The sequence below is a fragment of the Artibeus jamaicensis genome, unplaced genomic scaffold, assembly GCF_021234435.1.
Source record: "Artibeus jamaicensis isolate MK-2021 breed Jamaican fruit bat unplaced genomic scaffold, CSHL_Jam_final contig_456, whole genome shotgun sequence".
In the NCBI taxonomy this organism is placed as follows: Eukaryota; Metazoa; Chordata; class Mammalia; order Chiroptera; family Phyllostomidae; genus Artibeus; species Artibeus jamaicensis.
The window spans coordinates 4,451,081-4,464,902 of NW_026521839.1; positions in this window are offsets into that span (position 1 = coordinate 4,451,081).

Sequence of the window (13,822 nt, forward strand, 5' to 3'; positions counted from 1 at the left end):
GAAGTTGGAGGTAGGCAGCTTCCACGGGGGCTCTGCTTCCTCGCAATCTGCAGTTGCCCAGCCGGCAGAGAGGGCCGAGTGGGGGCTCCGCGGGGAGTGCCCACAGGAACACGCTGTGTATCTGTCATCAGAATGGAGCCCCCGGGCACAGGGGTAGTGCCCACGGCTGCTCAGTGGTGCATTTGTCATGTGGCCACTGACACAATCAATTGACCCCCTTACACACCGGTGTTTATTAGCCATTGTATAAATATTTCACCCCTCCCCAGATGACACATAATCTCTTCTTTGCTGCCTCTGACAAATGAACATTTCTCTGTGGACTCTTAAATGAGTATGTGTCACAGCTATGTCACTGATTAATTTTTTTTTACCACCACGTACAACGATGCATAGAAATGTAACTTATATTCATTTCCCGGCTTGAGCCCAGCTGTCTAAAAAATTCCACCAGCAGCTACGACTGACAGACAGCTATCCCAGCACTTGGGCGTGCTGACATGTGCTTGTGTGAGTGCCAGCTTGTTAATTACGGGCTTTCTCTTCCGGCCTGGCTGCCGAGTAACCAGCCACGAGGACTTTAATCACTGCTGGGGCCGGGAAGGGCCTGCTCCCGAGGGCTCCGGGGGCTGCCTCCCCAAGCCAGCCTAGCCACACGCATTTTTTTCCTCCAAGCATTAAGCCACCTTTTCCTCTCAGCCGTGGTTTGGGAAGGTCCCTGAAGTCACCCCCGTACTACTCATTGCCACCTTAAACTCTTCACCCACTGATTTATGAGATCATGAGGGAAGGGACCAGGTCTTATTTGCTAAGAGCAGGGTGGATACTCCAGAAATATTTGCTGACATTAAATCAGCTAAAGTGCAATTATTGAACAATGTACCAGCTACTTGATACATATTGTTTATTTCATTTTTTTTTCAGTGAGTAGAACCCCTACTATGCAGCGCCATAGACCTGGAGCCAGAGGAAAAGGTGATCGTCGCTTGGAGAAAAAAAGATGACCCTGGCTTCCACCAGGGGGGGAAGTCGGCCTTCAGAGTCCTCCTGGGCCTCACAGTGAATGAGGTCCCTGAAGCTGGTAATGTGGCAGTCAGGCCAGAATGGAGTTTAGAGTCTAATGGTGGAGGACTGGGACCTCCAAGGGTCAGTGTTATTTGTACCCTCGTTTGCAGCTGAGGAAACTAAAGGACAGCTCTGCTCTTGACATTGAAGTTGGGCTAAAAGCCTGTGTCATCTGACCCCAGAACCTGCACATCTAACCTTTCTCTATAAAACACTCCACCCCCGTGGTCCTGGGCTACCTCAGTTTCTCCTCCACTACAGCTTTCCTCCCATCCTTTCCTTTCTTCTCCTTCATACTTTCCTCTTCCTGGCAGATTCTTGAGTCACCTTGGGCTTCAGAGCCAACTCAGCATCCCTGCCCCCATCCCAGCCCGTCCATCTGCTGCTTCCCCCTCCCCACCCACCCACCCACCAGCACAGCACTGAGCCTTCAGCAGGTGTCTAGGCTGCCTCCTCCACGCTCGACCTCTGTGCACCTGTGTCCCACGCACCTGTGTCCCTTCCCTGATATCATGTGACCGCAGGCTGGGAGCCAAGTGCACAGCACCTGGGGACACTTTCAGTAGATTAACTCGTAACAGCCCTGCTATTGACCTCGAGGCCGACCTGAGACACAGAGACCCCTCCCCCCGCACACCCAGGGAACTGGAACTCCCTAATGCCGTGCCAGTGGGGTTCAGGCAAACTAGTCAAAACCGCTGATGTGTGTGGTTAGGTAGAGAGCCAGTTGCTCTATTTACCCACGGCATGTCCTTGGGCAAGTCACTCATCTTCTTCTTGGCTTGTGCATTGGTTATGCTAGCACCTATTTCACAGAGTGGCTGTGAGAGTAAAAAGAGCTTGTGTGGAGCAGCACCTAGCATGTGCCTCAGACTCGGTAGGTACACAGCGAATGGCAACTTTCCTTTTAAAGAAAGGACTTTCAAGACTCTGTCTCATCTTGGCCAATGGTTTCCCAATCATAGGAGCTGGCCGAACCTGTCTCCTGAGACACATGCTGGTACCTGGTGACATCCCAGCCCATACTGACCTAGGAGGTGGGCCTCTGTGACCCCACGTATCAGGCGGCTCTGCCTCTCCTCTTCCCTTGTGGCCTGAGTGGTGGGAGAGGAAGGGCAGCTCCCAGGAATGAAATGAAACTGCAAGGGGTGGGGCTGCCCAGAGGATCTGCTCCCACTTTTAACAAGCGTCACCCCAAACAATGACCACCCATGAAACTTCAGTCCACACAGCACTGAGTGAAGTACATGTTTGTGTGCATTATCTCAGTGAAAAGTCACATACCCTCAGAGTTAGGTATGACTGGGTGCATTCTCCTGGTACAGAAATGGAAACCCAGCCTGGACTGGACTGGTGTGGCTCAGTTGACTGGGCATCGTCCCACAAAGTAAATGGTCTCTGGTTTGACTCCCCAGTCAGGACACATGGCTGGATTGCAGAGCCCGGTCCCCGGTTGGGGCCTGTGCCAGAGGCAAGCGATAGATGGTTCTCTCTCACATCAATGTTTCTCTCCTCTTATTTATTTATTTTTAGAGAGAGAGGAAGGGAAGGAGACAGAGAGAGAGAAACGAGAGAAACAGCTGCCTCTCGTGCACCCCCAACCGGGGACCTAACACAAAACCCAGGCATGTGCCCTGACTGGAAATCAAACTGGTGACCTTTTGGTTTGCAGGCTGGTGCTCAATCCACTGAGCCATACCAGCCAGGGCAAATAAATAAAATGTTTTTAAAAAGAGAAAGAAATTGAAACCCAAAGAGGTTAAGGACACTGCAAAAGATCACGCAGAGCCAGATGTACTTGAACTTGAAGCTACCTCCTTCCCAACTAAAGGCTCTTAACCACCGCCATACGTCACCTTCCTCCGACCTCCGTTTCCACTGTGCTCCCCCTGCTCCCGGGGTGTCCTCCAGGGAGCCGGCACCACTAGCTCTCTGATGTCAGAGAGGGACGTCAGCGAGGTCCTGCGCTGTGAGGGCCCGGCCCCAGTGGGCCTGCCCTGCCACACCTGCAGGGATTTAGTGGAGCTAAGGGCAAGGTCAGAGGACGGAGAAGCCCAGATGACAAAGCTGGGTCAGGACCAGGATGACCGCAGGCCTGGGGATTCGAGAACGGGGCCCACGCACCAGCCCTTTAGTTGGAGGCTTGGGCCTGCCATCCCTCCTACATTTCCTTGCTCGAGATGGAGCGTGGAGCCCCGGAAATCAGGACAAAAGCACCGCCCACAGCTCTGGTCTCGATGACTCAGATTCCACCTCCCACAACCTCCTCCTGTGCCTGTTTCTGAATGTGTGTGCCCGAGCATGCGCCCCACCAGCACAGGAGGCTGTCAGCTGTGCACACTTGTGCACACATGCCCTCACAGTGGCGCATCCACATGTGCGTGTGCCTGAGCTGTGATCACGCGCACACCTGTCTCCCAGCCCAAGCCCTCGGAGTGTGACGACCAACAGGGTCAATGGCAGTCATACTGTAAATGGCCGACATGCTTCCTGTGTTCAAAGCCACTGTGCTAAGCACTTTGCATGGAGTGTTGTGTGGAATCTTTACAAAGCGAGCCTTATGAGGTGAGCACTACCATTATTCCTATTCTACTAATGATGAAACCGAGGCTCAGAGAAATTAAACTGCTTTCCGAGGCCACACAGGCAGGAAATGGTGTAATTTTCAGACGTCAAAGTCCATGCCCATTAAGATGTGCCTCCCTCCTTGTCTCCTCCAGGGAGTCTGGAGAGAAGACCCCAGGGGCTCTTTGGAACCAGAAACCAGCCGGCATCCTTGAAGGAAAGGGGGCCAAAAGCCAGAGTCTGGGGGTGGGAGGTAGGGGGCAAATAGCAGATAGGCGCCTGAGCAGAAGGGGCAGGGCAGTTGTCTTTCAGAACAGGTGTCAGAGAAGCTGTGACAGCCACTTAGAACCACAGCGGCAAGCCTCCTTTGCATGGTGATTTGCATATATTTACATGTATTTGCATCACCAGATCTGTGGAATTGGCCTTAATGGTCCCTGCCTTTGAAGACTGGCAGAAGCTGAAGAGGGTGGGAGTGACAGGAAGGGCCTGGGGAATTCGGAAAGGGAGCGAAGGGGAACAGTGCTGTGGAGGTACTGGGAGGTGCTGGGCACTAGCTACTAAGGCAGTTTCCAGGAGAAAGCAGAAAAATTCTCCTCCGTGCACTCATCCCCTGAGGGCAGCAGGAAAGGGAGCGGGGGCTCAGGAAACAGGAGAGCAGATGAGGGCTTGGGCCCTGGGTCAGTGGGCAGCACTGGAGAGGACGGCGCAGGCCTGGTTCCATTGCCCCCAGCTCTAGGTCCTGGGAAGGCTGGCTAGAGGAGAGGGGAAGATCTTGCACTGCGTCTCCCCACTGGAGGGCCCCCTACTTGGCCTCGGGAGCTCAGTGGCTCGGTGTTGGGGCGCCATCTAGTGGAAACACGGGGGAAGGCTACTCTGGCGCAGCCCCTTCCGCTGGCTGCCTGCGCGAAGCCAGTGTCTACCTGGGCTCTGCAGAGAAGCGCATTGTGGCACCTGGTCCTGCAGCCCACAGTCTGAGTGGGCCTGGGAATTGAGATTTTCAGGAGGATCAGCGGCAGGGAGCTTTCTACTCGGTTCAGGCCAGGCCAAGATGCGCCGGAACAGCCGGGCGATGCTGACGTAGGCTTTAAAGTCACAAAAACATGGCTGTGCCAGTTACTGAGAATGTCACTTTGGCAAGTTAACCCCTGAATCAGCTCCCTCGTCTGTGAAATGAGAGTGATAATATTTACTTGTGAGGATGAAAGGAGATAATATATGTTAAGAGCTTATTAATAGGGTTAGGATTAGAGTAAAGCAAGTGAGGCGCCTGGGTTGAAGAATTTAAGGATTTTTTATTTGCATGGCCCTGAGACTGCCTTAAAAGTTGTGCCCAGGGTCCTCATTCCTTTCACCCTAGTCCTGGCCCTGCTTACTAGCACACGGCCTGACGCACAAGGAGCACAGCTGATGTTACCATGTTGTTACTGCTATGAGGGTGCTAAGGTCTTGGGAAGGTGGCGCCTTACCCCCAAAGCCTAGAAGCAAGTGGCACCCCAACTACCACCTGGCCTGCTCTTGCAAGGGTGTGAAACGAGACTGAGGGCCAGAGGGGTGAGGGGCCACTTCACAACGAGTCAGGATCTTCCCTGCTTCCAGGGAAGCAGTGACTGGCGTGGCTGGTTGGTCAGGAGCCTGGAAGGAACAAAGATGGCCAGGGAGAGGCAGGTGAACTGACTGCTGGGAGTGAGCACCAGAGTGCAGACTTCCTGGGCTCAGGTAAACAGTGTGGAACATTCACCGCCAGGAAGATCTCAACCAGAGGCAGAGAGAATGATTCATCGGGGGAGTAAATCTTCTCCTGCCCACCTGCCACCCCTGCCGCAAAGGCCGGCACAATTCCCCTCGAACCAGGAGTGGTCATGGGTATGGCGCCAGGAATGGAGGGGATGCAAAGGCCCAACGGCATGCCCCGCCCCACCATCAAGGCTGAGCTAGGCGAGCTACTCTGAGAGTCCAACCTGCCCACGGTGACGCCTATACCAAGCCTTAGCGCAGCTCTCTCTCGGAAGACCAGCCAATCCTCTGCGGCAGGTGGGTTATACCGAACCCCTTCCTTCCCTGGAGGGGACAGTGAGTGCTTGGGATTCGGGCTTGTCTTCCTGGTCCACTCTGTCTCCACAAAGACAATAATGAGGTCATCTAAGACTTTTACTCTCAGCTATTACACTTAATGTCTTCAGTCTGTTTCGACTTAATTTTTGCATATGGCGTGAGGTAATAACAGGATGGCGACGGACGGACGGATCCCTTGGTCGTGCTCAGTTGTACCTCATCACCCAGAAGCGTCGGCAGAGCCATGGGTGCCCAGAAGATGCTGTCAAGAGCACGACACCTGTGGGTTTGGACCCCGAACTCCTTGTCACGGTATTTGTTTTGAGCTAGCACCATGCCCCCTATACCTAAAACCCACAGGAATTAATATGGAAGTGGAAGTGGCCTTCCTCACTGTCAGATTTGCACACTTTTTGCTTCCTGTCCCCAAATCTCTAGGCTCTGCCACCTAGAGGTCCTAGGTCCCAGGAAGAGAGGACTTACACCAGGGCACACAGCGAGGTTTCCACTAAACTGGAAGCCGAGCTGACACCTAGCTGCCTCCTTGTGCCAGTGGACCAACAGCCAGCACAAAGGGCGCAGCTGTCCCGGTCAAGGTCATTCATCCTGACTGTCACGAGGAGCCAGGGCTGGAAGATGCGTGTAGATACAATGAAGTCAGGGATGGGGGTGTCTGGACCCAGCCAGGCAGTCACTGGGCATCTCTTAGAACCTCCCACCCAGGGGTCATTGACAGCAGACAGCCTCAACAGTGACAATCCCCAAAGCGTGGGCGACCTCCTGGGATAAAAGTCTGTATGATCCCATCAGGCGGATAGCCCAGATCTGCAAAGGGCTGGGGGGTGGCGGTGGGGGGAGGAAGGAGACACTGTCAAACACAGGCCCAGGACCCACTGCAGCGGTGGGGGCTGTGTCTTGCTTCCTGAAGCCTATTGCCTTTATCTTCTTCAAGATGACATCTAATTCTTTCTGGAAAGAGACTTGTTTACAGTGGACTATCCCTCCCTTTTGAGAGAAAAAGCGATGACAACTTTGTTCTCCTGAAAAACAAGCAAACAAATAAAACCACGGAGGCCCTGTGTCGTGGTACAGAAGTCAGATATGCCGGGAGGGTGTGATTTCGTGAGGAGCGGACCATACCGAGACACAAGCCTTTCTTCTCAAATGCCTTCCCTACTCCCTGGCTCTCTTTGATGTTGACCCTCCACTCTCAGATGTAGATGAAAGATGACACACACTGTGCAATGTGCAATCTGGTCTCTGGTTGCCACCCAGGGCCAGGTGACAATACCCAGGACCTTGGGGTGAACCTTGACCCTTGGGGGTAGGTGGTGGGTGGGAGCTGAGGGCTGCTGCTCCAGGTATGCGTCCTCCTTGCAGCCTTCTGGAGAAGTCCCAGCACATGAGCCCGCACTTTGGCTGCACAGCGCGCAGTGTTTCTCTGTGGCCCGTTGGAAGTGCGGTCAGGACAGTGAGGCATTGCTCCATTTCGTCTTGCATCTTCCCTGCCTATATTTCCCTTTCCTCACCCTGAACCCTGGCCACAGGAGGACCTAAAGAGGACATGGCTTCTAGAGGACCTAAGATAAGGGGTTTCTGAGCGCTGCCTCCCCTTGTGTGTCCCACACCATGGTCATGGCCAGAGCCCGAGTCGGACTACAACAGCACCACCAGCGTGGCTGCTGAAGCCCAAGGAGTAGAGCCGGGAGGGTAGGGGGAAGGAACCAACCAGATACTTTCCAGATGCAGGTCCGAGAGGGTAGACATCTGAGAGATGGAAGATGAGAGGGCAGACAGGGGCAGGAAGGGAGAGGAGTACAGAGGGTAGAAAGTTAAGTCTCAGTGAAAGTCGTCCTCCGTTAATGGGTCTGTAGAGGAAATTTTCTGGAAAGGAATGGCTGGATCCTGCAGGTCAGAAGGGAGAGCAATATTTCCTCCCCGACTTGAGGAGATACACCCATCCGTGAAGGACCAGGAGTGAGTTCTTCTGAGCCCCCTCAGACGTCCGAGTTCCTGGGAGTCTGACTCCAGAAGGGACAGTGAAAACACCAGGAGCGAGTGGGCGGTGCTGGGGCAGGAGGAGCCGCCCCGAGCAGAAGGTGCAGAGCAGCAGCGGTGGCTGCTCCCTCTTCCAGGGCAGAGGCCCCTCTCGCTGCTCCTCCTCACCCCCAGCTCATGAACAACGCAGGCCCAGGGCACAGCCCGTCCCCAGAGCACAGCCTCACACTCCAGCGGAGATGTTTGCCCCCAAAGGGACCGGCCGGGTGGCAATTTGGTGGTTTGCAGGGAGGCAGGGCAGGAGGAAGTTCAGCCACAGACTTAGACCAAATGTCCTTAATGTCACCCTTGTTCCCACTCTGCCTGTCACCTCACTGCCTTTCTTCAGAGGTGTGGGGTTGCCTGAACGGGGTAAAAGTCCCAGTTAAAACTGTGGTTTGCCAGTTCCTTGGGTCATCCCGGCCAGTCTTCTACTTCCAGGCAAGGCCCCGCTTTTCCTAAAACTTTCAAGGCAGGGAGAGAGGCAGAGTAGATGGGTTCCCACTGATACACCCCAGACAGCGGCCCCACTGCCGGGGGGTACATCAGTGGGACGGCAGAGGACCCCCTGTGACAGGACGAATGCATATTTTTCTAAGGAGGCGTCTGTCATAGCCATCAGGTTCCCATGAAAGTTTAGGATCTGCCTGTGCTGTTAGTGTGGGAGTCACTAGCTACATGTAGCTTTTTAAGTGAATTACAATAAACCAACAAAGTTATTCAGCTCCTCCGGCTTGCCAGCCACATTGCGATGTTTCAACGGCCACATGTTGGGCAACACAGATAGAGAACCTGTCCACCATTGCAGGAAGTTCTATTGGACAGCGCTTCCCATTAAGGTTAAATTTTTCCCCAGCTTTACTGAGGTATAATTGACAAATAAAATAGTATGAATTTAAAGTACACCACGTGCCCCTGACTGGTGTGGCTCAGGGGACTGAGTGCTGGCCTGCAAACCAAAGCATTGCTGGTTCAATTCCTGATCAGGGCACATGCCTGGGTTGTGGGCCAGGTCTCCATTTGGGAGCGTTCGAGAGGCAACTGATGGATGTTTCTCTGACACGTTGATATTTCCGTCTCTTTCTCCCTACCCTCCTCTCTCACCCAAAATAAATAAAATTCCATAGAAAACAAATATAAATAAAGTATATTATGTGATTATTTGATTTACATGTTTATAGTGCAATAAAAACCACAATAAAATTAGTCAACACACCCATCCCCTCACGTGGCTTACCATTTTTTGTATATGTGGTGAGAACATTTAGATCCATGCTCTTAGGAAACTTCAGGCACACAATGCAGCATCGTTAACTGCAGTCACAGTGCTGGAGTCAGGCCCTGGCGCACAGGGAGGCTGAGGCCTGCGGGGGGGGGGGGGGGGAGTCAGTAGCAGCAGCAGGATTAGATGTCCTTCATAAACGTCTTGCAGTGAAGTTGCATAAAACTTTCTTCTTATAGATACAGCTCACATCAGCAGCCTAGAATGGAAGGAGACAGGGGTCTAGTTGTGGGGGAGGGGATGGGGGCACGGAGGCATTCTGTGTTTGCTCCCCCCCACCACCCCAGGGCCACCCACCCTCCAGGATAATGGAGGCTTACAGGCCTCAAACTCCCTTTCCTCCCTCAAGATGACCTCATCCTCACACACACAAAAAATGCGCGAAGGGCAGTGGGGGAGAGGCTGCCTGTTGAGAGCTGGGTGTGTGTGGGGAGGGTATGGGTAGGGGAGGTGGCATAGTCCTCTGGCCTGAGAAATTGGGGGCAGGGAGGGCTGTGCTGATCCTAACCGTCCACACAGCCATCTTTTTGAAATCCAAATCTTAAACTCTTCTGCAATTGAAGGCCAAATCCCAACCGAGAACTACAAAGGTCTGTATAGCCTGGCCCTGAGGTCCCTTAATCTCAGCTGGCCCCAAACGTCCCCCCTCTTTGCTCTGTCTCTATTACTCACCTCAGGACCTTTGCACTTGTGATTCCTCAGCCTAGAACACTCTCCTTCCCACCCCAATGAACTCCTATCCATCTTTATGATCTCAGCTTAAGCACAGCTTCCTCAGAAGCCCTCCCAAATCCCCTGAACCTGAACCTGGCCAGGTGAGCTGCTTCCGTGTTATGTTCTGGAAGAGCTTCCCTTCAGAACACTCATCTCAGCTTGTAATTCTGTTTTGGGGTTCTTTAGTAAATGTCTCCCTCCTCTAGCAGACCATGGTCTGCACAGTCTGCTTCCGCTCCTTCTCATATCTCTAAATCCTTGAGCAGTGATTGGTCCAGAAGAGATGCTCAATAAAAATATTCTCATGATTGAGTGAAAGTGTATTTTCCTGCAAGAAGCATGCTCCTTAGATCCCACCCCTACCCTGACTGGCCCGCATCATCAGAACCAAGTGTGGGTGATAGCTGTGCCCTCCACCAGCCCAGGAGAGAAGGCAGGGGAAGGAGCGAGACCTGGAGGCCCCAGAGACAATGGGGGTGATCAGGAGTTGCCTGGGCGACAGGAAATTGCATGAAGAATGACAAGTGATGGAATTCACAAGATGAGAAATGGGGAACTTGGGAGATGGTAGAGCTTCAATGAGTGTAATGTGGTCTAATTTGAGAATAGGATGGCATGGGATGATTGGTTAACACAAGATCATGGGATGTACCAAGATGAGGGGGTAACGGGCTAGCTGGTTTTAATCCAGAGTCACCATGGAAGTGACTGGTAAGAAGAGTAACAAGGAATGAGAACTATTTGTTGAGCACTATGGTGCATCAAGCCCTTTTCCACATACCCATACATTTCCATGGATTAATCTTTATCAAAACTCTGTGCAGTAGACACTATTATCATCTCCATTTTGCAGAAAAAGAAACTGAGACACAGAGAGAATAAGGGACCTGTCTCAGGTCCCATAGCTGGTAGAGGTGGGGTCAGGATTTGACTTTGGAGACTCTTAACTACTTAGGTGAACAAAGTGGCCTCTTAAATGGCTGTGGCTGTAGCGGTGTCTGTGGTTTGGGTCGGGAGGGACAAGGGCAAAGAGAAATATGGAGGGGGCGTTGGAAAATTCCCTTGCACACTCCTGTGCAAGGGTTCTGTGCCTTGCTCTGCTCACTCCCTTTTGCCCCGTATATTGGGGTTAAGGTTTATGAGTGTCACCTTCCTTCTTACTCTTCCCTCCCTGCAAAACGCCAGAAGGGATGAATCAAACTGCCCAGGAAAGAGCACGGGACAGAGGAAGGCCGGGGAGGCTGGGTGCTGAGGCGGAGACATCCCAGGAACTGAGGACCGTGAGCCACGGAGAAGTGTTGCTGCAGGTTATGAGGTCTTTTGAAAGATGAAACACTGAAGAACCTGTCTATTCTCTTTGGTTTCTGGACCATACTTTATTTTTAAACTGTAATTCCATGTATGTTTATACTGGGATTAGACCAGAGTAGGGAGATTGGAAGATGATGGTCAATGATGGGTCTCTCTGGCCAGAATAAACTGGTAGGGTCCAGAGTTAAGGTTTGTAAAGAGTCTCTTCCTCGTACCCTTTGCCCATCAGGCCTTGAAGAAGTCACAGATGATACCCCAAAACGAAAAAGGCAGCTCAGCCCAGGTTACCAGTCAAGGTTGTCACTGGTGTGAGTTCCCTGGCTCGGCCTGGCGTGGGTTATCTTGCTGTAGCCTTGGAGGAGGGAAGAGGACAGCCTCAGCACCTGGATTCCGGGACCACAGCTCCACAGACTGGAGTTTGGGGAAAGAGCCACTATACCCAAGTTCAGGGTCACAGAGGCTCTAGCTCTGTCTTTAGTATCCTGGGATGGCTCAACTCCTTGCCTTTGTCCTCACTTATCTCTGTACTGACCTGTTTCTATCCTCAAGAAAAGCTGAGAATGGCCCTGGCTGGCGTGGCTCAGTGGATTGAGTGCTGGCCTGCAAATGAAAGGGTCACCGGAAGCATTCCCAGTCCACGGTATATGCCTGGGTTGCAGGCCAAGTCCCCAGTAGGGGGTGCGTGAGAGGCAACCACACATGGATGTTTCCCTCCCTCTCTTTCTCCCTCCCTTCCCCTCTCTAAAAATAAACTTCAAAAAAAAGTCTTTAAAAAGAAAAAGAAAAAGAAATGGAAGAGGAAATGGAGAAAGAAAGACCTGTGCCTCCCTGGCCAGGGCCTGAGGCCCACGGACACTCCTTCCTCTAGCTCCCAATGACCCTAGAATTGATGAGTTATTTTTGTTCCACTGTACACAGGCTACCGGAATCCCAAGTCTGTCCTGTCTCCTCGGTGACAGATTATGTGGACACAGAGGGGGACACAGAGAGAGATGTAGACAGAGGTACAGAGAGACAGACACACAGACAAAAGCTCACAAAGATTCAGCAAAGACAGAAATACATTCCGAGAAAAACAGAATGACAAAGAAAAGACCAAAACAGAAAGAGAAACAGACACCGGTGCATGAGGGATGGAGAGAGACAGGGACAGAGACAGAGATAAGAGAAATGAAAAGGAGAGGCAGGGAGAGAGATGAAAGGTACCACGGAGGGGCCGCCCCAGGCGGAGTCAGAGAAGGCAGCGTCGTGTGAGGAATGGGGCCGGGTCCCTCTCTGCAGCTTCGTCCCGATCTCTGGCTCCGGTGTCCTCAACTCGGAGTCACTGAACTTGGATGGGGGAAAACTGACATTATTTTCACGAATCTCTAGCTATAAATTTAGCATTTCCTCCAATTATGACAATAGCATTAGGCCAGTCACATTAGCCGTAACTATGGGTTTGTCACCAAAAGAAATCACATGTATTTTTTGTATAGCACATTATTGCAGATATTTTGAAAGAGCAATTATGTTCATCACTGCTTCAAAATTATATGAGTTATCAACCTACTGCTAGACCTTATTTAAAGCACTTATCAAGAAGCACATATATTACTATATAACACATTAAAATAGTTCTGTGACTGCATTGCAATATAATTGGTTTCCTTTGTAACCCCACATATTTCATTTTATGCATTTTAAAACATTATTCGAGACCAGGGCAGTAGGTTTCATCAAATTGCCAAAGGGGAACATCACAAAAAGGTTCAGAACTCCTGCACCTGACCCCGACCAGACACCCACCCCCCACACCCGCCCTGTATTACTTTACCCAACCCCCTTCTCTTGCAGGGTTACTCCGAGTCCTCCAAGAAGAAGCTGCCAAGGCAGGACAGGGTGGGCAAGGATTTGACTAAGGCACTACTGTCTGTGAGAGAGGAAGGGAGTGGGGCTGGGAGAGCTGTGAGGGAGAGAGGGGAGGAAGGTGGGGAGAAAGCATGCTACACCGCCACGCGGTAGAAGGAGAGTTCGCAAGGCCAGCGGACTTCCTGAGCGAAGGTCAGCTCTCAGAAGTCTCCTGTCTCCCGGGAGCGGCCCACCTGAGGATCTCTGCTGAGCTCCTCACGGGCTGGGAGCAGCCCAGTGGGAGGCCGGCCTGAGAGCAGGAGCTGGAGTTCAGAGAGAAGCGGCTGAGGCCTTTGGTAGATTTTCGCTCCTGGAGCTTGAGGTCCGTGAGGAGCACCCTCCCGGCCCCACAGCTGCCCATTTGGAAAAATGTCTCCTTCATCTGGAAAGTGGAGGGGACAAAATTCCCCATCTTAAGGGTTGTTGTGAGGATGAACCTAAACACGCACATCAATATTTGCACAGCGCCTGGGGTAACAGTCAGTTCCCAGTAATAGGTAGCCATTTTAATGATCGATGATTATTATTATTATTATTATCATTCTCTTTCTCAGAGGGAAGGGCTCCAGGAGGCTGAAGAGGAGCTTCTCTGGCCAGGTGGGGACCACTTCCCGGCGCTCCCTCCACACTCCCAGGAGGTAGGGGTCTTCCCTAGCCACTGACAGTTCCTGCGTCTGCTGACTCACAGCCAACTTCCTCTCGTACAAACAGGAAAACACGGCCAGCCGGCTGCCACCCCCCACCCCCCACCACCACACAAAACCCAAGACCAGCCGGGTTCTGAGGGGAAGTGCCTCAGGCTCTGGGGGGCAGGTTTCGAGGCTGGGGCTACAGGATAGATGGGGGAGGGGAAGGAGCCATTTCTCTTCAGGTACTGCCCCCAACCAACACACACAAATTTGC